Source organism: Gobio gobio (assembly GCF_949357685.1).
Source record: "Gobio gobio genome assembly, chromosome: 1".
NCBI classification, from domain to species: domain Eukaryota; kingdom Metazoa; phylum Chordata; class Actinopteri; order Cypriniformes; family Gobionidae; genus Gobio; species Gobio gobio.
In genome coordinates, this window is record NC_137097.1 from 75,291,914 (window position 1) to 75,319,247 (window position 27,334).

Genomic DNA, 27,334 nt, shown 5'->3' on the forward strand with positions numbered 1-27,334 from the left:
GCAGACTGAGTCATCTGACCAATCAGAGCAGAGTAGACCAATCACAGCAGACTGAGCCATCTGACCAATCAGAGCAGAGTAGACCAATCACAGCAGACTGAGTCATCTGACCAATCAGAGCAGAGTAGACCAATCACAGCAGACTGGGCCATCTGACCAATCAGAGCAGAGAAGACCAATCACAGCAGACTGAGTCATCTGACCAATCATAGCAGAGTAGACCAATCACAACAGACTGGGCCATCTGACCAATCAGAGCAGAGTAGACCAATCACAGCAGACTGGGCCATCTGACCAATCAGAGCAGAGTAGACCAATCACAGCAGACTGAGCCATCTGACCAATCAGAGCAGAGTAGACCAATCACAGCAGACTGGGCCATCTGACCAATCAGAGCAGAGTAGACCAATCACAGCAGACTGGGCCATCTGACCAATCAGAGCAGAGAAGACCAATCACAGCAGACTGGGCCATCTGACCAATCAGAGCAGAGTAGACCAATCACAACAGACTGAGCCATCTGACCAATCAGAGCAGAGAAGACCAATCACAGCAGACTGAGCCATCTGACCAATCAGAGCAGAGTAGACCAATCACAGCAGACTGAGCCATCTGACCAATCAGAGCAGAGTAGACCAATCACAGCAGACTGAGTCATCTGACCAATCAGAGCAGAGTAGACCAATCACAGCAGACTGGGCCATCTGACCAATCAGAGCAGAGTAGACCAATCACAGCAGACTGAGTCATCTGACCAATCAGAGCAGAGTAGACCAATCACAGCAGACTGGGCCATCTGACCAATCAGAGCAGAGTAGACCAATCACAGCAGACTGGGCCATCTGACCAATCAGAGCAGAGTAGACCAATCACAGCAGACTGGGCCATCTGACCAATCAGAGCAGAGTAGACCAATCACAACAGACTGAGCCATCTGACCAATCAGAGCAGAGTAGACCAATCACAGCAGACTGGGCCATCTGACCAATCAGAGCAGAGTAGACCAATCACAGCAGACTGAGCCATCTGACCAATCAGAGCAGAGTAGACCAATCACAGCAGACTGAGTCATCTGACCAATCAGAGCAGAGTAGACCAATCACAGCAGACTGGGCCATCTGACCAATCAGAGCAGAGTAGACCAATCACAGCAGACTGGGCCATCTGACCAATCAGAGCAGAGTAGACCAATCACAGCAGACTGAGCCATCTGACCAATCAGAGCAGAGTAGACCAATCACAGCAGACTGAGCCATCTGACCAATCAGAGCAGAGTAGACCAATCACAGCAGACTGAGCCATCTGACCAATCAGAGCAGAGTAGACCAATCACAGCAGACTGGGCCATCTGACCAATCAGAGCAGAGTAGACCAATCACAGCAGACTGAGCCATCTGACCAATCAGAGCAGAGTAGACCAATCACAGCAGACTGAGCCATCTGACCAATCAGAGCAGAGTAGACCAATCACAGCAGACTGAGCCATCTGACCAATCAGAGCAGAGTAGACCAATCACAGCAGACTGGGCCATCTGACCAATCAGAGCAGAGTAGACCAATCACAGCAGACTGAGCCATCTGACCAATCAGAGCAGAGTAGACCAATCACAGCAGACTGGGCCATCTGACCAATCAGAGCAGAGTAGACCAATCACAGCAGACTGAGCCATCTGACCAATCAGAGCAGAGTAGACCAATCACAGCAGACTGAGCCATCTGACCAATCAGAGCAGAGTAGACCAATCACAGCAGACTGGGCCATCTGACCAATCAGAGCAGAGTAGACCAATCACTATATATTCTGAAGTGTTTATTGAATATGAAATCATGCATATTCTGATATATGAGTAAATCTATTGTCTCATGTTTGTTGTAGAACAGAAGTGAGGTAAGATCAGAGCTGCAGAAGTTCCTCTCTGACCGATCACAGCAAACCTGTTGATGTGAGAACATTTCTCTGCTTCTGTTCAATCAGTCCTAAATTAAGGAGAATTTCTCACACAAACTCTTTCTTCACAGTCATTTATCCAGGAAGAGAAGAAGATCCTTGAAGAAGTCCAGAGACCAGATTGAGTTCCTGAACTCTGTTCCTCTGTTGCATCAAGATGGCGGGTGTGGCCGCGATTGAGCCGAGTTGTGAGTTTCTTCCTGACTATTCTGAAGAATCCTGTGCACAAAGTGAATATTCTGGAGAATCCTGTGCACAAAGTGAATATTCTGGAGAATCCTGTGCACAAAGTGAATCTTCTGGAGAATCCTGTGCACAAAGTGAATCTTCTGGACATGGTAAAACCACTCTTGAGGAAGGGGGAACAGACCCACCTAATGTCAGTTTAGTTGACATATTTCATGATTTGTTTTCATATTTTAGTGAGTGCGAGCGAATATGTAAATCTAAACAAGAGGCTGAAGAGGAATATAACATTAGAAATGAGGCTGATGGTTGCTGGCCAGCTGATGATATCAGACGAGTTTGGGGAAAAACACAAAGAATGGAAAAATATTCAATCAGAAGAAACAAGTGGGCTCTTGAGATAATGCTTCAGCTGATAGAAAAACACAGAGAAGATCTGTCTGGTCTAATCGAGGGTGGAAATATAGTCAAGAGACCAGAAGCTCCTGGGGAGGATACGCAGCATTCTGGAGCAAATCCCCCAACATATACCCAATGTTTGCCAACATTAAGTGTCATTCAGAGCTGGACTGGGAGACAATATCTGGTCTGTGATCAGAATGATAGTATTCAACGCTTTAGTCCCTTTAGCCGGAACTGGGAACCTGTAGAATTAAATACGCATAGAGATAGAACCATCTGCATACGTATCCCACTCACAAAAATATTTGAAAATGAACAAACTTTCAAAGAACCCGTAAATCCAGTCCAATCTCCCTATAAATTAATAGATGGATTTCCTTCATACACTGATTTAAAGAAAAGAAAATATTACGTCATGTCATTCGACAATAGAACCAAGAATGCTAAATGGGTGTATGAGATATTGAACAAGGAAACTTTAGCTATCAATAATGTGCAGCAGTCAGTAGTTAAAGATCCCTATCACAAAGGTCATCTGGCTGCGGCTGCCAATCACAGGTGGTGTCGGGAAGCCCTTAATGATGCTAATTTGAACAGCAACATAATACCACAACATGAGAAGTTAAACAATGGCCCATGGAAAACATTAGAGAATAGGTGTCGAGCTCTCCAGTATAATGTCGGTAATGTCCATGTGTACACTGGACCACTTTACCAAGATATGGATCCTCCGATGTGGCCATGTAAAAAAGTGCCAACTCACCTCTTTAAGGTGATAATTGTGGAGAAAGTGGATGGGACAGTAGAAGAGCCAGAATGTTATATGATGCCCAATGAGAAACCAAAATATGGTACCCTGACACAATATCAGAGAAGCATTGAGTATATTCAGCTCATCTCTGGGCTGCAGTTCATAGAGCGCAGACCCAATGTGACAGAGGAGAGAATAACAGTGAAACTGCAGGGAGAAGATGTGAATGAAATAATACGCCATGCTGATATACAAGTCAGAATAAGCCGTTAACAAACACTGATGATAATCTGATGCTGATAATGAGTGTATTGATTGCTGACGCGTGTGCAGTAAATATTGCTGAACTCTGATGACTCTGAAACACAGAGAGTTGTGTCTGATCTTCTCTATGAGTGTGTTTGGATGAACTGACCGTCTGAATATGAAAAGAAGAGCCGATGATCTCACTTCTGATTAATAACCCCATACTGTACTGAAATATGCACAGCATTCAAAAACACTTTCTCCTGCTTTCATCAACGCTTTCTCATGATCTTACAAACCTGTTCCTCTGAGCGCTCATGAGCAAATGCTGGACATTAGTTTCAGACAGTTATATAATGATTATGCTTAACATATGCTTATGGATTCATGTTTCTGTTCAAAAACTGTTGTTATTATTATACTTATCGTTTTTTTATAGTTTTGATGACTTTTGTGTTATTCTAAAGTGTGTGAAATCATAATAATAATCATAATAATGAGTGTTTTCAAGCATGAGTGAGTGAATTACTCAACGAGTGTGTGTTGATGATCATCATTCGCTCATGTTCATCATATCTAGTTTTCTCTCCATTGTAATTATTTTGTAACTCAGAGACACAGACATGTTTGTTTGTTTATGTATATCTATATGACATTATATATTCATGTATTTTGATGATGTTATTCATTGCTTGGCATCTTATTCTGATTCTGCTGTGTTGATTTGTGTTATTGTTATATTGTCGGCATATTAGCTCATTTTTTACATTATTTGTTTTGTGTAATAATGCTTTGGCAATAATGTAAACACAATCATGCCAATAAAGAACTTTATATTGGATTGAATTGAAACTTCATATTTTAAACAAATGGTCGAGTGTCTTTGCAGCTCCTCCACATTATCAAAGGGAAATGTCTCCGATCAGGAAAGATGAACGCAGACGAGGAAAAGATAGGAAACACACACACCTGACGACTCAAACCTGCTTCAGATGAATATTATCCCAGATCACACACTTGTGTTGAGACACACACACACACACACACACACACACACACACACACACACACACACACACACACACACACACACACACACACACATACACACACACACACACACACACACACACACACACACACACACACACACACACACACACACACAGGACTTTTCCCTTTATCAAAGCTGCTGTCCGTAACTTCATTTGTGTTCAAGATTTACAAAAGCTTCATGCCGCAATGCATGCTGGGTGCCATCATAGTACAAAACTCACACACTTCATGTGTTAAAATCTACACAACACGTGTTGTCCCTGAGCACACACACACTACATGTGTTAAAATCTACACAACACGTGTTGACCCTGAGCACACACACACTACATGTGTTAAAATCTACACAACATGTGTTGACCCTGAGCACACACACTTCATGTGTTAAAATCTACACAACACGTGTTGTCCCTGAGCACACACACACTACATGTGTTAAAATCTACACAACACGTGTTGACCCTGAGCACACACACACTACATGTGTTAAAATCTACACAACACGTGTTGACCCTGAGCACACCAACACTACATGTGTTAAAATCTACACAACACGTGTTGTCCCTGAGCACACACACTTCATGTGTTAAAATCTACACAACACGTGTTGTCCCTGAGCACACACACTTCATGTGTTAAAATCTACACAACATGTGTTGACCCTGAGCACACACACTTCATGTGTTAAAATCTACACAACATGTGTTGACCCTGAGCACACACACTTCATGTGTTAAAATCTACACAACATGTGTTGACCCTGAGCACACACACTACATGCGTTAAAATCTACACAACACGTGTTGACCCTGAGCACACACACTACATGTGTTAAAATCTACACAACACGTGTTGTCCCTGAGCACACACACACTACATGTGTTAAAATCTACACAACACGTGTTGTCCCTGAGCACACACACACTACATGTGTTAAAATCTACACAACATGTGTTGTCCCTGAGCACACACACTTCATGTGTTAAAATCTACACAACATGTGTTGACCCTGAGCACACACACTTCATGTGTTAAAATCTACACAACACGTGTTGTCCCTGAGCACACACACTTCATGTGTTAAAATCTACACAACATGTGTTGTCCCTGAGCACACACACTTCATGTGTTAAAATCTACACAACATGTGTTGACCCTGAGCACACACACTACATGTGTTAAAATCTACACAACACGTGTTGTCCCTGAGCACACACACACTACATGTGTTAAAATCTACACAACATGTGTTGACCCTGAGCACACACACTACATGTGTTAAAATCTACACAACACGTGTTGTCCCTGAGCACACACACACTACATGTGTTAAAATCTACACAACACGTGTTGTCCCTGAGCACACACACTTCATGTGTTAAAATCTACACAACATGTGTTGACCCTGAGCACACACACTTCATGTGTTAAAATCTACACAACACGTGTTGTCCCTGAGCACACACACTTCATGTGTTAAAATCTACACAACATGTGTTGTCCCTGAGCACACACACTTCATGTGTTAAAATCTACACAACATGTGTTGACCCTGAGCACACACACTACATGTGTTAAAATCTACACAACACGTGTTGTCCCTGAGCACACACACACTACATGTGTTAAAATCTACACAACATGTGTTGACCCTGAGCACACACACTACATGTGTTAAAATCTACACAACACATGTTGTCCCTGAGCACACACACACTACATGTGTTAAAATCTACACAACACGTGTTGTCCCTGAGCACACACACTTCATGTGTTAAAATCTACACAACATGTGTTGACCCTGAGCACACACACTTCATGTGTTAAAATCTACACAACATGTGTTGACCCTGAGCACACACACTTCATGTGTTAAAATCTACACAACATGTGTTGACCCTGAGCACACACACTACATGTGTTAAAATCTACACAACACGTGTTGTCCCTGAGCACACACACACTACATGTGTTAAAATCTACACAACACGTGTTGTCCCTGAGCACACACACACTACATGTGTTAAAATCTACACAACACGTGTTGTCCCTGAGCACACACACACTACATGTGTTAAAATCTACACAACATGTGTTGTCCCTGAGCACACACACTTCATGTGTTAAAATCTACACAACATGTGTTGACCCTGAGCACACACACTTCATGTGTTAAAATCTACACAACACGTGTTGTCCCTGAGCACACACACACTACATGTGTTAAAATCTACACAACACGTGTTGTCCCTGAGCACACACACTTCATGTGTTAAAATCTACACAACATGTGTTGACCCTGAGCACACACACTACATGTGTTAAAATCTACCCAACACGTGTTGTCCCTGAGCACACACACACTACATGTGTTAAAATCTACACAACACATGTTGACCCTGAGCACACACACTACATGTGTTAAAATCTACACAACATGTGTTGTCCCTGAGCACACACACTTCATGTGTTAAAATCTACACAACATGTGTTGACCCTGAGCACACACAATTCATGTGTTAAAATCTACACAACATGTGTTGACCCTGAGCACACACACTTCATGTGTTAAAATCTACACAACACGTGTTGTCCCTGAGCACACACACACTACATGTGTTAAAATCTACACAACACGTGTTGTCCCTGAGCACACACACACTACATGTGTTAAAATCTACACAACACGTGTTGTCCCTGAGCACACACACACTATATGTGTTAAAATCTACACAACATGTGTTGTCCCTGAGCACACACACTTCATGTGTTAAAATCTACACAACATGTGTTGACCCTGAGCACACACACTTCATGTGTTAAAATCTACACAACACGTGTTGTCCCTGAGCACACACACTTCATGTGTTAAAATCTACACAACATGTGTTGTCCCTGAGCAAAAACACTACATGTGTTAAAATCTACACAACACGTGTTGTCCCTGAGCACACACACTTCATGTGTTAAAATCTACACAACATGTGTTGACCCTGAGCACACACACTACATGTGTTAAAATCTACACAACACGTGTTGTCCCTGAGCACACACACACTACATGTGTTAAAATCTACACAACATGTGTTGTCCCTGAGCACACACACTTCATGTGTTAAAATCTACACAACATGTGTTGACCCTGAGCACACACACTTCATGTGTTAAAATCTACACAACATGTGTTGACCCTGAGCACACACACTTCATGTGTTAAAATCTACACAACATGTGTTGTCCCTGAGCACACACACACTACATGTGTTAAAATCTACACAACACGTGTTGTCCCTGAGCACACACACTTCATGTGTTAAAATCTACACAACATGTGTTGACCCTGAGCACACACACTTCATGTGTTAAAATCTACACAACATGTGTTGACCCTGAGCACACACACTTCATGTGTTAAAATCTACACAACATGTGTTGTCCCTGAGCACACACACTACATGTGTTAAAATCTACACAACACGTGTTGTCCCTGAGCACACACACTTCATGTGTTAAAATCTACACAACATGTGTTGACCCTGAGCACACACATTACATGTGTTAAAATCTACACAACACGTGTTGTCCCTGAGCACACACACACTACATGTGTTAAAATCTACACAACATGTGTTGTCCCTGAGCACACACACTTCATGTGTTAAAATCTACACAACATGTGTTGACCCTGAGCACACACACTTCATGTGTTAAAATCTACACAACATGTGTTGACCCTGAGCACACACACTTCATGTGTTAAAATCTACACAACATGTGTTGTCCCTGAGCACACACACACTACATGTGTTAAAATCTACACAACACGTGTTGTCCCTGAGCACACACACACTACATGTGTTAAAATCTACACAACATGTGTTGTCCCTGAGCACACACACTTCATGTGTTAAAATCTACACAACATGTGTTGTCCCTGAGCACACACACTTCATGTGTTAAAATCTACACAACATGTGTTGTCCCTGAGCACACACAATACATGTGTTAAAATCTACACAACATGTGTTGTCCCTGAGCACACACACTACATGTGTTAAAATCAACACAACATGTGTCGTCCCTGAGCACACACACACTACATGTGTTAAAATCTACACAACATGTGTTGTCCCTGAGCACACACACTACATGTGTTAAAATCTACACAACATGTGTTGTCCCTGAGCACACACACTACATGTGTTCAAATCTACACAACATGTGTTGACCCTGAGCACACACACTACATGTGTTAAAATCTACACAACATGTGTCGTCCCTGAGCACACACACACTACATGTGTTAAAATCTACACAACATGTGTGGTCCCTGAGCACACACACACTACATGTGTTAAAATCTACACAACATGTGTTGACCCTGAGCACACACACTACATGTGTTAAAATCTACACAACATGTGTTGTCCCTGAGCACACACACTACATGTGTTCAAATCTACACAACATGTGTTGACCCTGAGCACACACACTACATGTGTTAAAATCTACACAACATGTGTTGACCCTGAGCACACACACTACATGTGTTTAAATCTACACAACATGTGTTGACCCTGAGCACACACACTACATGTGTTTAAATCTACACAACATGTGTTGTCCCTGAGCACACACTACATGTGTTAAAATCTACACAACATGTGTCGTCCCTGAGCACACACACACTACATGTGTTAAAATCTACACAACATGTGTTGACCCTGAGCACACACACTACATGTGTTAAAATCTACACAACATGTGTTGTCCCTGAGCACACACACTACATGTGTTAAAATCTACACAACATGTGTCGACCCTGAGCACACACACACACACACACACTACATGTGTTAAAATCTACACAACATGTGTTGACCCTGAGCACACACACTACATGTGTTAAAATCTACACAACATGTGTTGTCCCTGAGTACACACACATACACACACTACATGTGTTAAAATCTACACAAAATGTGTTGTCCCTGAGCACACACACACACACACTACATGTGTTAAAATCTACACAACATGTGTCGACCCTGAGCACACACACACACACACACTACATGTGTTAAAATCTACACAACATGTGTCGACCCTGAGCACACACACACACACACACACACACACACACACTACATGTGTTAAAATCTACACAACATGTGTTGTCCATGAACACACACACTACATGTGTTAAAATCTACACAACATGTGTCGACCCTGAGCACACACACTACATGTGTTAAAATCTACACAACACGTGTTGTCCCTGAGCACACACACTACATGTGTTAAAATCTACACAACATGTGTCGTCCCTGATCACACACACTACTTGTGTTAAAATCTACACAACATGTGTCGACCCTGAGCACACACACACACACTACATGTGTTAAAATCTACACAACATGTGTCGACCCTGAGCACACACACACTATGTGTGTTAAAATCTACACAACATGTGTCGTCCCTGAGCACACACACACTACATGTGTTAAAATCTACACAACATGTGTCGACCCCGAGCACACACACTACATGTGTTAAAATCTACACAACATGTGTTGTTCCTGAGCACACACACACTATGTGTGTTAAAATCTACACAACATATGTCGTCCCTGAGCACACACACTTCATGTGTTAAAATCTACACAACACGTGTTGACCCTGAGCACACACACTACATGTATTAAAATCTACACAATATATGTCGTCCCTGAGCACACACACTTCATGTGTTAAAATCTACACAACACGTGTTGACCCTGAGCACACGCACACACACACACACACACACACACACACACTACATGTGTTAAAATCTACACAACATATGTCGTCCCTGAGCACACACACTTCATGTGTTAAAATCTACAAAACACGTGTTGACCCTGAGCACACACACTACATGTATTAAAATCTACACAACATGTGTCGTCCCTGAGCACACACACTACATGTGTTAAAATCTACACAACATGTGTTGACCCTGAGCACACAAACTACATGTGTTAAAATCTACACAACATGTGTTGACCCTGAGCACACAAACTACATGTGTTAAAATCTACACAAAATGTGTCGTCCCTGAGCACACGCACACACACACACACACACACACACACACACACACACACACACACACACACACACTACATGTGTTAAAATCTACACAACATATGTCGTCCCTGAGCACACACACTTCATGTGTTAAAATCTACACAACATGTGTTGACTTTGAGCACACACACTACATGTATTAAAATCTACACAACATATGTCGTCCCTGAGCACACACACTTCATGTGTTAAAATCTACACAACACGTGTTGACCCTGAGCACACACACTACATGTATTAAAATCTACACAACATGTGTCGTCCCTGAGCACACACACTACATGTGTTAAAATCTACACAACATGTGTTGACCCTGAGCACACAAACTACGTGTTAAAATCTACACAACATGTGTTGACCCTGAGCACACACACTACATGTGTTAAAATCTACACAACATGTGTCGACCCTGAGCACACACACTACATGTGTTAAAATCTACACAACATGTGTCGACCCTGAGCACACACACACACACTACATGTGTTCAAATCTACACAACACGTGTTGTCCCTGAGCACACACACTACATGTGTTAAAATCTACACAACATGTGTCGTCCCTGAGCACACACACACTATATGTGTTAAAATCTACACAACATGTGTTTTCCCTGAGCACACACACTACATGTGTTAAAATCTACACAACATGTGTTGACCCTGAGCACACACACTACATGTGTTCAAATCTACACAACACGCGTTGTTCCTGAGCACACACAATCTAAATGTGTTCAAATCTACACAACATGTGTTGTCCCTGAGCACACACACACACTACATGTGTTAAAATCTACTCAACATGTGTCGATCCTGAGCACACACACACACACACACTCACACACTACATGTGTTAAAATCTACACAACACGTGTTGACCCTGAGCACACACACTACATGTGTTAAAATCTACACAACATGTGTTGATCCTGAGCACACACACACACACACACACTACATGTGTTAAAATCTACACAACATGTGTCGTCCCTGAGCACGCACACACACACACACACACACACACACACACACACACACACACACACACACACACACACACACACACTGCATGTGTTAAAATCTACACAACATGTGTCGTCCCTGAGCACACACACACACACACACACACACACACACTACATGTGTTAAAATCTACACAACATGTGTCGTCCCTGAGCACACACACACACACTACATGTGTTAAAATCTACACAACACGTGTTGACCCTGAGCACACACACTACATGTGTTAAAATCTACACAACATGTGTTGATCCTGAGCACACACACACACACACACACACACACACACACACTACACGTGTTAAAATCTACACAACATGTGTCGACCCTGAGCACACACACACACACACACACACACAAACACACACACACACACACACACACTACATGTGTTAAATGCTACACATCATTTTTAACATCTCTTTTTACAGTTTGTGTTGTTTTCAACACATTTTATTGTATACAGTGTTTATGTTAAGGCTTGTGTAAATAAAAGTTATTAATATATGTCAAGTTCCCCAAGATCTTTCTTCAGCTCTGGCCAAACTTGAAAATGGCGCTCAAACTTTGAAGGATGCAAGAGGACAACTCATCGACTCCACTGTTTTATTTTCTTCAGTTTGCAGGTTTTGGCAGAAGTTATAATAGTTACAGAAGTAGATCAAACAAAACATTAATTATACATTAATAAAAATAAAGATATTATGTAAACAAACATTTAACATTCACCTTCATCAAATTAATTATAGTCAACTCAATCAAAGACATTATAATGTTAACCTTAAAACACTTTTCAAACTCAAATAATTGTTCAACACAAATCACATAACTTCGTCATGAACTTCGTTATGAAGTGCTTTGAGCGGCTGGTCCTGGAACACCTAAAAGACTCTCTACCATCCACATTGGACTCACACCAGTTTGCCTACCGCAGCAATAGGAGCACAGAGGATGCCGTTTCCATGGCACTGCACTCTGTGCTCACTCACCTGGACAATAAAAACACTTACGCACGCATGCTGTTTGTTGACTTCAGCTCAGCATTCAACACTGTCATCCCAACCAAGTTAATAGCCAAACTTGGAGACCTGGGCATCAACACTTCAATGTGCAACTGGATTTTGGACTTCCTGACTGACAGACCCCAGAATGTTCGATCAGGATCCACCTGCTCCACATCCATCACTCTTAACACTGGTGTACCACAGGGCTGTGTGCTAAGTCCGTTTCTCTACTCCCTCTTCACCTCCGACTGCAAGCCCGTGTATGGATCTAATTCCATCGTCAAGTTTGCGGACGACACTACGGTGATTGGACTCATCAGCAACAACGATGAGACTGCCTATAGGGAGGAGATCCAGCACCTGGCCACATGGTGCACTGAAAATAACCTGCTCCTCAACACCACCAAAACGAAGGAGCTCATCGTGGACTTCAGGAAGGAGTCAAGAGGCACACACGACACCATCCACATCAATGGAACGGCTGTTGAACGTGTCTCCAGTTTCAAGTTCCTGGGGATCCACATCTCGGCGGACATGTCGTGGACGACCAACACCTCCAGCCTGGTCAAGAAGGCTCACCAGCGCCTCTTCTTCCTGAGGACACTGAGGAAGAATCAGCTCTCCTCGGCTATCCTGGTGAACTTCTATCGCTGCGCAATAGAAAGCATCCTGACCAACTGTGTCGCAGTATGGTATGGGAGCTGCTCTGTTGCGGAGCGCAAGGCACTGCAGCGGGTGGTGAAAACTGCCCAGCGCATCACAGGGACTCCACTACCTGCCATCGAACACATCCAGAGGAAACGCTGTCTGCATCGAGCTCGCAGCATCCTCAAGGACTCCTCTCACCCAGCCCACAGACTGTTTTCTCTCCTGCCCTCCGGCAGGCGTTTCAGGATCCACCGGACCAGGACCAGCAGACTAAAGAACAGTTTTTTTCCCCAGAGCTGTCTCTTTACTGAACTCAAACCCCCGTTGATCCACTTCCCTCATATACTGATAACTCTCCTACCTCACATCTGCCTTCACTTTGTTATTTGCACTACCGACTGTTTATTACAGTAACAACTGTTTACTTATTCATTTTGCACTACCATACCTTAACTGGATTATGCTCATTTGCACTGCCGACTGTTATTTACAGTACCTACTGTTTACATTTGCATTTTGCACCGTACTTCTAACTGTAATATGCAATCACTTTCCACTGCTCTTTTACACTTTTTTTTCGGATAGCTTCTGTCCATAATTTATTGTACTACCTTAATCCACTACCATATTCCTCATTTTAGCCTAACATATCATTGTATACCTCTATCTGTAAAATTCTGTTTATAGTAATAGCCATCTGTATATTATATTACATTCATAGTACATATCCACCTGTAAATTCTGTTTATAGTAATAACCATCTGTATATTATTCACTGTACATATTCACCTGTAAATTCTGTTTATAGTAATAACCATCTCTCTATTTATAGATATATTTATATATACTCAGTACATATCCATGTCCTGCACTTATGCAAACGTTGTATATCCTGCACTTGCTGCTATTGCACTTCTGGTTAGACCTAAACTGCATTTCGTTGCCTTGTACTTGTACTTGTGTAATGACAATAAAGTTGAATCTAATCTAATATAAAGCTTAGCATCGATCAGTTTTACAGCAAACACCATCAAACAAGTGAAAACACAACACTGACATTTTACACATTTAAAGTTGATATTTTACACTGATCATACTTGAAGTAATTAACAATGCTCAAACCAGTTGCGTCTTCAAGTAGGCCATAAGGTGAACTAGGAAAAAGGGTCTAAAAAGTGATTTTTGTTCCCACACCTGGGCACTACTTTTTAAATGAATTTTTGCATAGACAACACCCTTTTAAACTTTATGTTAAAAGTTCTCCACAAAATATCCTGCAGTTTTTTGTCACAATCCATAAATGTATATAATTGTGAATTGAAAAAAAACGAAAATCTTATACTGCTGGTTTTGCTTGTATCTGTATTTTTATTCATTTTAGCAACACAAAATATATCTCAAACTGACATTTATACATGTACCTTAACATTTGAGACTGACATTGGTGCATTACTATACTCAAGTTTGAATGTAGACCATGAAATATGGCAAATTTGTAGAAAATACTCTTCAACTTAATAGATTGGCACCAAGCTAAATTAAACATACACATTTTAAATGTAGCAAAACTGTGATGTTTTATACATCAAAAATGTCAGTAGGTACTATGTAATCACAGAAAGTTAAAAAAAGCAGCACACTTTGGCCCAAGTTGGCTGAAATTACTCAAAATGCTTCCCTGCCCCCTTAATTTTGAAAAATTTCACAATAGATTCATTACAGCTCAAAATCAGCCTAAAATATGACAGCACGTCTTTACTCATCAGTATCATCCCTATCACTATCATCATCATCAGAGCCATCATCCCATGTAGCTCTTTCCTCTGTTTCCTGTGAAACATTTGAACAATTTTGGCACCGACATAAATCAGTACAAGACAGTCTTGCAGACATACAGGAACATCTTCCGGTCTCACATTTGCCTTGCTTGCAACTGCAGTGGACTACCTGCAACACACTTTCAGGGGCAGGATTTCTAGTCATCCAGGTCACCGTTAACTCCCCATCCTCAAGGTGCCATCCATTGCCAACGGGTGAAGGGGCACACATTAAACCTTTCAGAGAGTGTCTCATTATGGCTGCTTGGTAGTTTGCCCTTTGGCAATGTTGGTACAGGGCGTCACTTGTTGGGGGCATGGATAGTTCTGGCAAAGCTGACGATGCCATGCAGAATGCTTTGTATCTTGCATCGTTCACATTTTCAGCAGATGACTGGCCATACAGGTGGCACACATATTTGCAAAGAAGTTCAAAGGTAGACTGGCCCAGGTTAAAACTGCTACCCAAATTTGTAAATGCAGCCAGGTATTCCTCTTTCTCACAAGCAACAGAAAATGTCTTTCTTTTGCCTTTGCCATAAAAGGCGCTTGTAGAGTCACAGCCTGAGAAGGTATGGATCCCAATAAGTGCCAAACACACACTGGTGCCAAGAGCGTATGCCACCTTAGCTAAATCAATGATCCTTGTTTTGTTGCCAACCCCCGTGAAAAAATACAACCTACATGGTAAGTCTGGCTGCAGAGTTAAAGCAATCACTGCCACATCAGTATCAGGGCTCTTGATGACTACAGTTTGATGTTCCTGTGCAGCATGTTGTGCATGTAAAAACACCCTAGTGTCACATTCCTCATGATCACATGTCAGATCTTCAACAGCACTGAGAGTTTGTAAACCCTCCATTACAGTCACACAGTGACACAGGTCTCCATGTGCTATGTACAAGCTTAAGTCCTTGCCCACAGCGGTAAGATCAGCATCTTTCCACGCAACATAGAGGAATTCTGCCAGTGCCTCTTTGTTTGCTCCATCTGATAGAAACTTTTTCCATTGTGTTGGTGTCTTCTGATCCAGTCCATAAATTTTCACCAGTTGTGTACCACCAGCAGCTCTACGTGACCGTTCTAGATTTTTAATACTCATTTCCGGATACCGGTCAATCACAAAGTCTATCCGTGTACAGTTGTGCTTCAGAGCAAGCTTGACTATGTACTGCAGAATGGTGTCGGCGAGCTCTCCAAAGGTACTTGGTCTGGATCGAATGGCTTGAATGACTGCCATGCCATCAAAGAGAATAGCTCCATCTGCCGGAACTTTGTCAACTAAACAGTCTCCACCTTTGGTTTCCAATAGATCCATAAGAGCGGATTTGTTTGTTTTAGCAAGTGAACCATCAGCACTAGCTAAAGGATATGACACAGTTCCCAAGGAGTAGGACAGAATTTCCCGCAGGTCTATCTTTCTACTTTGACCTATGACGAGTAGTCTGGAGAATAGCTTCTTGTCAGCACGCAGAATCACTTCATTGCCTGCTGCAGATTTCTTCTTTGTCTTTGCTTGATCACTGAAGGTCTTTAGTTTTTGTGTTTTGATGGGAGCAAATATGTCAACTGATGGTGATAACAGTCTATGGTCCATAAACTCTTTGACAGCGTTTTCCCCCTTTTCCGAAGCTGTGAGCAAATCCCTCATGATTTCTTCAGCTGCGACTGTCCCAGAGCTAAGACACACAATGCCATCTTGGTGTGAGTCAAAAGGATTCAGCATGGAATCTAGGGTGGAAATTATTCTGGTCACATCTTTTTCATCAGCATGAATTCGTGTGCTGTCAAGGTCTTTTCGTTTCCTTATATCAGAAGATTTACCTGCCATTGCCTCACATTGTCTTGCTATGGCTGCCCTTTCATGTTGCGACAATATCCAGCGATATAATGCATCTCGATTCTGTGTAAGCCCTGTCCAACCACCCTTTGTCTTGGAATCTCTGTTGCATGTTTGCTCAATGGCCTGGTCACAAGCAATCGAGGCAAACCCATGGACACTTTGGCGTTGGACAGTCCACTGGCCTTTAACACAGAGCTCACTGTGGCAAGAAGGATGTGTGAGGGGCAAATTGACCATTTCCAGCCAGTATGAAGGTAAATACCTTGCATAATTGACACGATCGTATGCAAAAAACCATGCCATCATCAAGCGCACTGTTGACAGGTGAAGCTGCCAGTCCGATTCTCGTGTTGCTCTCACAAACAGAAGGAGTATCTGTACCATGTCAATGTATGAACTCCAGAAGGCAAATGTTGGGTTTTCTGCACTTCTTTTTTTCACAAAGTCTTCATATTTTGAACACATTTTGTCAAATTTCTCATTTGCGCACAGAGCATCCATTGTTCTGTCCTGGAATGCACATCTGAGCTCATTGATAACATCCATACACTCATCTCTCTCCTCTGGTGGCAAAGAGTCTAAGAAGGTGAGAATTCTGATGCGTTGCAGACTCTCATACAGAAGTTTGTGTGCCCTCATGCTGCGGTTGTAGTGATGACCACTGATCACTCCATTGATGGATCCTGGGGCAACAACTTCGGACTCAATGAGTATGTCTTGCAGTCCTGCATCTCCAAACCTTTTTCCTAGAATGCCCAGGTAGGACATGCATGTGTGAAACTCACCTAGTCTAATCACTAGACGCTGAGTAAAATCATCATCTTTCCAGCGGATTTGCTGAGCTTTGGCATATATAGCTTGGTCAAAAACTAACACTATATGATCCAGTTCTAGCTGATCAGCAATTTGGACACTTCGCTTCAGAATTGTGTTGACTGTTGACATCTCTGTAGGTGAAGCCTCAATGACTGGAAGATAATATAGTGCTGACTTTTGCAGAGTGCCATCACCTTGAAGCAATGTATGGAAACCTGTCCAGCTTGGGATTGTGCATCTTTCAGCATCTATGGACTTTACAAAAACATATGCCAGTTCAGTTTGTGCAGCAGACACAGTGTTCAATTTGTATGTGTCTGTCTGTAATGGAATAGTTTCATGATGGAACAAGTTCTGTGGTCCTTGTCTTTTAGACTGATGGTACTGTTCCACAGGGATGCTAGGGGGTGCTTTGAATGAGGAAACTCCCTTCTGTAATGGTTGTCTGTTTGTTGTTGACACAGTTTCAACTACAGAACTTTGCAGCATAATCCCATTTGTGTGGTGGGTAGTTCCACGACCTGACAGTGTCTCCTCCCCAAAGTCAATATTGTCCCACACAAGTATTGTAGGAACCTTCTTTGAAAATCCCTTTGGTATTTTGTCTCTGCCCTCTACTAGTTGTAGTTGGGCAAGGCTAGTGTCTAGACTAACAACTGTGTCCCATGAAGCACAATGTCCTAGTCTATTTAGAAGTGACACAATTTGAGATGAACCTGTTAAATGGCGAACAGTTAGACCAAGACACAATGATTTAGGGGTCTGCCTCCGTCCCTTAGATGCAAGATACACAATGTCTTGACAAATAGATATTACTTTAAGGTTCAAATCATCTGGAATATCAACATAATGGGCCAGTGTTGGTTCCTCAGTTGCACCAATAATCCAGGAAATCAGATTGTACAGTTCGAGTGGCACAACAGATTTTGCTTCGCTCACATTTAAATCATCTGACGTGGGTGGCCACGGACATGTCATACTGGGAGAGTCACATAGAAGCATCTTTAATATCAATGCCGCACTGTAAAGTGTCCTTGTGTCCTCTGTAGCATTGACAGAGGCCATTGAAATTGGTCTTTGCGGACCAGCCACTGTACTTGCCGTGTTTTCACCGTCACTTTGGCTAGTTACCTCAGTTGACTCAGTTGTTTCTGTACCTGATGGATGAGGTAGCCTGTCTATTAGCTTATCTGCAGAGAGTGTCTCAACAAAAACCAGCTCACTGATGTTGCGCTTGCTAGGTGCGTGAAACACCAGCTGGGGGAAATCACGGGTCAACCTCCTCTTTAATTTATCCTGTCTGAAACAAAGATACAGTGAAAAATTATCACAACGGTATAAATATAGATATATTAACACTGAAAACAAATAAGTTAACATACACTGTGTCAGCTTCTACACATTATAAAATATGGTTATCATTATTATACATATTAGGGCTGTGTATCGGCAAGAATATGGTGATATGAACGATACGCAGCACGATACAGGGGTTGTGATATGATAAATTGCGATACTGTAAGCAAGGCGATATATTGGAATATTTCTTATTTTAGTTATATGATACAATTTTAGGAAAGCTGTCATAAAGAACACACCACCAAATACAAACCTTAGTTAAAAAAAAACCTTTTTGAGCATTACGAGTAAAGGGTGAAAAATAAAGTGCTTGCAGGATTCTTTAGTTACCGGTATATTAAATGTATAAAATGTAAGCTGTTATAAACAGACCATATACATTTATAGACCCTGCTTTAAAGGTTTAGTTTCAGTTTACAATTGTAACATGCAGTGTCCTAACATTTTGATCTGAACAAAAATAGTACTAGCATAATGGCACATCATTAATGTTAATGTTAATATAGTTCGCTGCTAGTAATGGGGGTGAAAATAGTTCCAGCTCCTGATTCGGTGTACAAAAACCGAAGTGTGGTGTCATTTCGGCTTTCGTTACAGACAAGGTACAAAAGAGATTCTAGTACGCTCATTTTTACTTCCTTGTACAAGTTAGGCCAAAATGACGCCACACTCAGTATTGTTAAACAAAATATTGCGATACTCATGTGTATTGATATTTTCTTACACCCCTAATAAATATATATATTGCATAAAAGCTGCCAAAGAAACTCATGGTATTTAAATTACCTGTAGTTTGAAGCATCAAGATCTTGATGTTTTTTCACAAGATTTAAAAAGATCCTTCTTAGCTGCGTCATTGTCAGCACCTCTTGGTTTACAATTATTCTATGGCGGATGATCCTCTCACAGAAGATCTTGTAGCTGGCATCGAAGGTTGGATCATTTCTGAAAAGAAAACATTAAAAATCGAATTTATATATATTATTTAGTGTGCCATAACTATTTCACCATGCATTCTATTTAAAATATAGTAGAAATAGTAGAAAATCCAAAGCAATTGACCAAGCGATTTGTGAAGATTTTTTAAATTTATTCTTCAGAAAGAAAATGCATTGGTAATAAATTATTTCTAGTTTATTCTACTTTCACAAACCACTAAACATTTTATCATTCATATCAAAACCTTAAAAAAAACATAATTACTTGAAATTAAAAAAGTGATTTGAAGCTTTAGCTTAACCTGATATACTAACAAAAACAGAAATACAAAATTATAAAAAACTATAAAAAAAAGTTAATTGAGCTTAATTCGTGTATTTTTGTGCTTCAACTGTCAAAAACAGTCTAAATTCTGACATGTATTCAAGTAACAGTCGGTTATGTATTGTTTAAATGCACAATTAATGCATTACAATTTAAATTCAGGTGACTAAAATAATGACTAAAACTAAATGGCATTTTAGTCAAAAGACTAATGATTAAAATTAAATCAAAATTTGCTTTCAAAATTAACACTGCAATGATGGGGCTTTACTTTTGAAATGTGCAATAATGTGAGGGAATTATGAATTGTTATTTGATAATGCAATATAACAACTCACTGTTCTTCTGAGGTCCCAGTAACTGTTGCAGTAGACTTTGTCAAGAATCTGGTGTACTGTCTGTAACAGGACTTGTGGTATCGCACTTCCAGAGACACACAGTCTTTGTCTCGAATATGCACAAGAATGCTAGTGTCTTCTTTAATCTCAGCAGCTTTCAGCAATTGGCCTGTAATTAATAATAATAAAAAAAATTGTAAATAAAAACCATCAAATAAAAACTGTTAACACCAACAATATTAAGTGTTCTGACACCACTGTATGCAAAACAATGATAATCTGACTGTACAATAAATATTAAATAAATAATGTAATTGAATTTGACAGATAGCCATGGTAACCTGCATATTATATTAAACTTTAAAGTTCAAACGTGTGTGTTGTTGTTGTTGTTTCTTACCTGCTGACAATGTTTCTGCTTGTGAAAGATGGTCCTTCTGGCGTTTGCTTGCAACAGTAATGTACTTGTCCGTTTTCTTACAAATTATGCACAAGGCAGGAAGCACAGGACCTGCACAAGCTGCTGGCAGGCCCGTCCTGGACCTTAGTTTCTTGGTCGGACATTCAATTGTTGAGGTACTACTAGCCGATGACACAGACTGGCCTTGAACTTGAGCGTCAGGACGCTGCGTGACCCGTTTCTCGGCCGCATCCAAACGCTTTTTGTCAATGAAACGCCTGTAGCAAGTGGAGTGAAACCCAGCGTCTTCGGGAACATTGTCAAACTCGATTTCAAGACAATGTTTGTATGTTTCTGCTATTCTCTGATTCTCACCCTGCAAGCCAAGCCACCGTTTGACGCTGTTTCTGAACGTATCCCAACGTGTGTGTGTAAAATCCTTTGTTTGTTCATTCTTTATGGACGTGAGATGCATATAGCATTGTTTATAACGCTTTTTACGGAGTTTAAAAGGCGGTCTGGCCGTAATTTCATCATCTTCGCTGCTCGATATTGACGACATCTTCGACTGACATTTAAACGTCGTTCCTAAAAGCAGCCAGCTTATTGGTCTAGCGGGAAGCACGTGACGAATGTTCCGCGAAGCCGCATCACTCATGATCAAAATATGATTACGCGAGGGAGGAACTATTGCCGACTTTAAACACTGATAAAAAATAAACTGCAGGATTACATATGGAGAACTTTTATTTTCTCGCTCAAAACCAATAGATCTTTTTATTGGAATGAAAATAATTTAGTGCCCCATACATGGGAACGGGATTAAACGAAAAACGTCTTCACCTTACGGTCTAAAGACTGAATTTGAGCTGAATTAAAGTCCTTCTCCAAACTCCCCCACCTGCCTGTCCTTCTTCTTCTTCTTCAGTGAATTTTATTGGCAGCTTGCAATCTTTGTTCATTACCCCCATCTACTGGACTGAGGTGTGATCACATTGGGTCGTGTAAAAAAATTGAAAATAAAACATCCCAGAGGATCAGAGCCAAAGCTTCAGCTGGTGCTGTGTGTTCAGCTCCTCCAGCTTCCACCTCAGCTCAACCTCCAGAAAAAAAATGAGGCTAAAGTCTTCTTGCTAATTGTGTTTCTTTTAGAAACTCTATCACTGCTTTGGTTATAGACTGAGTTCCAGCTAGACTCAACAGGTTGCTCAAAGTAACAGAGTTCTTTGTTACCCTCTTAAGTATTTCTCTCTCTTCAGAGAACTGCCTACATGTCAGAAGGACATGCTTCACGGTTTCTGTTTCTGTACAATATGGGCACATTCCTGTCTCATGTTTCCCTATTATATGTCGGCCGCTGTTCAGTCCTGTATGTCCTAACCTTAGCCTGGTGAACCAGGTTTCCTCCTGTCGTGAGAGTGAGCTGGGGCCTCATTTATAAACGTTGCGTACGCACAAAAGAAGGCGTACGCCGCTCTCTACGCAATAATTGGTATTTATAAAAAGCAAATTTGACGGGAAAATGTGCGGTCCTTCACGCAAGCTCTGACCCAGGCGTACGCACAAAAACGGGTGAAATGAGAAATGGCGACACAATGTCCACTGGGGAAAGTTGTTTTCATAGTAAAAATTTCTTCATTAGCTACGGAATCATGGCATTCATGCATATGCCTTTAGTTTGTTTTATTTTTGATAAAATAACGTATGACGTATGTCTCAGCCATTCAGAAAGCTGCAAAAAATTACATTTGCACTGAACTATTTCCCATTTCCACGTAGATGATAACCGACATCTGTAGCTTGTCAGATGCAATTAAATGGATGGAAATAAAATGCCCCATCACAATGCGTAATGGCGCACAATGGCTGATCTTGCGCTCTTAGAAGATGTGGCAAATGGAAGGATTCGGACTGAACGCATCTTCAGACAGCAAGAAGACTTCCTGGCAAACGAGGATGAGTGGCTTATGAGCCGGTTCCGACTTTTTACGGCATTTACGGCGTCTGCAACCTTTTGCCACTCAATTGCCTTTTTGGCATTAGTAATGCCCACACTGTGCCCTCCAAACAACATTTTTCTCCTCTTTTCCAGCTCGCCAACGATAACTTCTACTTCACATTGAGTGAAGTTACGTTTTTTTTATTTCCTCTCTGTGTTTGCCATGATTTCGCAATCGATGAATATTAACTTGTGGGCGTTTCACGGACTATATGGGCAACTATGGGCGTGATATGAAGCCGCAAAAGCTGCGCTACATTTAGAATTGATTGTGATTCATTAAGGGAAAACTGCGTCGGATGTGCGTGCGCACGGTTTTATAAATCCGAATATTTCTGTGCGTGCGCATGTCCTATGTTTCATCCGTACGCCACTTCTGACGCAAATCCTACGCAAAGTTTTATAAATGAGGCCCCTGATCTTTTTAACTGATACAGTCTGTTGAATACTTTTATAAATGCCTACCCTTTTCCCTCTTATCCCATTTATCTTGCCAGAGTTTATGAATACCATCTTTAATTATTGTTTTAAATTCTGATTTGCTGAGTGGAACCTGTACTTCTACTTGTTATGCTTTAAGTGCTTCTTTTGCCAATTCATTTGCCTTCTCATTGCCCTCAATACCTGTGTGTGCTGGAACCCAAGTGAACTGTAATATTAGCTTCTGTTGAGTTATCCTGAAAATCATCTGATGAACTTCATCTGAAAGATCCTGTCTGCATGCTGATTTCCCATTCTGGATGCTAATTAGGGAGGACATAGAGTCCAAACAAATAACAGATTTATATGGCTTCACTTCTTCTACCCACTGTAGTGCCAATATGATGGCCATTATCTCTGCAGAGAAGATTGAGAGGTGGTTTGAAGTTCTTTTTTGTATTATGACATTATATTTAGGAATGTATACAGCCACCCCTGTTTTACCTGCTGGTTCTTTGGATGCATCTGTAAATATACGTTACTTCTAGATACTGCTGTACACTTTGAAACAATCCTGTCTCGATTATATTTGTAGCTTCTAGATTAACTACAGGGTAGCAGAAAAACCAAGGTGGAATTGTGCTCAAGTTAACAGTTTCGCTGCAAGGTATATAATTTATTCCCATGTAATCTGCCTCTTTATTGCTATTCCATCCAAAACTACTGTTCACAATGCGACCATATTCCCAGCAATCTTCTAACACCAATTTTGTAGGATGTGTATTTTCATGCCCAATATGCTAGAGAAAGTTTTAACCTCCTAAGATTTAAAGGCATCTCCTCTACTTCTCCTTGCAGCGCTGGGATAGGTGATGTTCGGAAGGCTCCGCTACACAGCCGGAGAGCTTTGGCCTGCACCCTGTCCAGTTCAGCTAATGTAGTTTTTGCTGCTGTTTTGTATACTGAACATCCATAGTCAAACACTGATCGGATTATTGCAATATACATTATTTTCAAAGAAGAGCCTGACGCCCCCCAGCTGTACCTTGTAAGACACTTCAAAAGATTGATTGCTTTCTTACACTTGTCCACCATTCTCTGAACATGATTATTAAAAGTAATTTTACTATCAAACCACACACCAAGATATCTTAAGTCATTGACCTGTTTGAGAGATTGTCCATATATCTTAAGATCTATTATTGGTTCTACCCTTTTTCTTAGAAAAATAGATGAATTGCGTTTTTTCCACTGAAAGGTGGAAGCTCCATTTAAATGACCATTTTCCAACCTGACTAATTGCTGTTTGCATCCTTTGCTGTAAATTGTCAATATTACGGTCCCTTACCCACAATGCTCCATCATCTGCATATAATGCCCTGTTTATCCTTTGATTCACTCCATCAAACACATCATTAATCATTATATTAAACAGAATTGGACTGCATACACTACCTTGTGGGGTGCCATTTTCTATTGTGTATGTGCTTGATGACTCTGATCCTATCCTAACCTCTATGGTTCTACCCTTTAAAAAATCTTTGATCCAGTTGAACATTTTACCACCTATTTCCATTTTATTCAACTTAATTAAAAGTCCTTCTTTCCACAGCATGTCATAAGCCTTCTCTATATCAAAAAAGGTTGCCAAAACAGATTCTTTATTAGCTTTATGTATCTCATTCTCCAGGCACACTACAGGATCCATAGTTGTTCTTCCATTTCGGAAACCACTCTGGTATGTTGAGATCAGCCCTCTGCTTTCTAATTTGTACACTAACCTTTTAGTAATCATCCTCTCCATGAGTTTACATAGGTTAGATGTTAAAGCTATTGGTCTGTAGCTTTTGACATTCGTTTTATCCTTTCCTGGTTTCCCTATAGGGACTATTACTGAGTGTTTCCACCCAGTGGGTAGCTTTCCTCGCTCCCAAATTTTGTTATATAAAACCAGTATCACATTTTTTGCCACATCAGATAGTTCTTCGATCATTTTATATCATATCCCATCTCTCCCTGGTTAGGTATTTTTAACACCTATCAATGCTCTTTTTAGTTCAAACAGTGTGAAATCTGCATCTAGTGAGCTCTCCCCCACCACTTTCACCCCCAACATATCTTTATTTTCTTCAATGGAAGAAAATTCCTTCTTCTTACAAAGGATTTTCCAAGCCTGTCTTTCTCTAATGGTTACTGGCTCAGTGCCATTATCTCTTAATACTGGAAGTGAAAAGTCCCTTCTTATGCACCCATTTTTCTGATCATTCCCCATATGTCCATAATTTTTATTCCTGTCCCAATATTACTACATAACTCTCTCCAATATTTCCTTTTGGCTTCTCTTATAATTCTTTTGACTTTAGCCTGTGCTCTTTTAAACTCCAATAAATTATCAAATGAATGATTAGATTTAACAATATTAAGGGCTTTATTCCTGTTTTTAACAGCCTCTCTACACTCATCAAACCACCATGGTACCATTTTCTTCTCCTTTGCTCCAGATGTTTTACCTATTGTTTCCTCTGCTGACTCATGTATTATGTTCATATTGTTCAACTCCTCAATGTCATCACTCAAATTTGGCATGACTTCAAATAATTTGCTGCTTGTTTTAAAATTATACAGCCCCCAATTGGCCTCTTTCATTCTCCATCTTGGAATCCAATTCTCTTCAAAACTAATATTTGGACTTCTTATCTTTACCCAGATAGGATAGTGGTCACTACCCATTGCATTGTCACTGCTCATATCCCATATGCAATTACCTGCTAGTTGTTGTGATACAAAAGTAAGATCAATTGCAGATTCTACACCACGAGCTGCGTCATACCTAGTGCCTCTTCCATCATTTAGACACACTAACTGATTATCATCCATAAACTCCTCAATGATATACCCATCTCCGTCTGTTCTAGCACTTCCCCACAGGGTATTATATGCATTAAAATCTCCACATACTATGGATTTTTCCACAACACATACACTCTCCAACATGTCTCTAGTTGTTTTTTGACAAGGATTATAAAAGTTTATTGTTCTAATTTTTGTTTTGTTGACCCATGCCTCAATTATAATTATCTCCAGCTCTTCACTACTGTTGATAGCTCTATAGTTAACACCATGTTGGATGAAGATGACAACTCCACCACCCATAGCAAGGGATCTATCCTTACGCACTTGCTGTATAACCATACAATGTAAAGTCAAGTGAGGGTTTTAACCAAGATTCCTGAATGCAAATAATGTTTTTTGGAATCGATTCCCAGCCCTAAGTTTAGGACCCAAGACCAGTTCTGCCGTGCAAAGGCAAAAGACCTTAAGTTCAATTTTGGTCAAAAATGAGTTATTACCATTTTTGGAACAATGGACATCAGTTTTGTTTTTGCCCTAACTTCCAAAAGCAGAGTGAAAGCAAAGGCAGAAACCCTTAACATCAGTTACAGTCTTCTAACTTATTTACGCTGCACTCTAGAACACTGGAATTCAGTTACGCTTGAGTTAAGGCAATCTGCCTTTGTTTTACCAACGTTAAGATTTTTGCTGTGCTGAAGTTATGGTGTTATGCCTATATGTAATTGAAGCACTTTTGCCACACCCATTAACTTAACTTTACCAGGAGGTTTTTCTGGAGCTCCTTGATGGTCAGAAACCTCAATGAGGTTGAAGAATAGGGATAGG

General features: G+C 40.9%; 1 protein-coding gene across 3 annotated transcripts in view; it reads left to right on the forward strand.

Moving 5' to 3' along the window:
• The window catches only part of LOC307124919 (uncharacterized protein), a 111,841-nt gene extending 107,446 nt beyond the window's left edge, over positions 1-4,395 (forward strand). The window contains exons 2-3 of one of the 3 annotated variants that reach the window (XR_013816308.1): positions 1,877-1,943; positions 2,020-2,972. The gene's annotated coding sequence lies outside the window, so the exon portion shown is untranslated. Of the gene's footprint in view, positions 1-1,876; positions 1,944-2,019 lie in introns of all 3 variants that reach the window. The other 2 variants (XR_013816309.1, XR_013816310.1) reach the window with 2 other exon arrangements.
• The last annotated feature ends 22,939 nt before the right edge of the window (positions 4,396-27,334 follow it).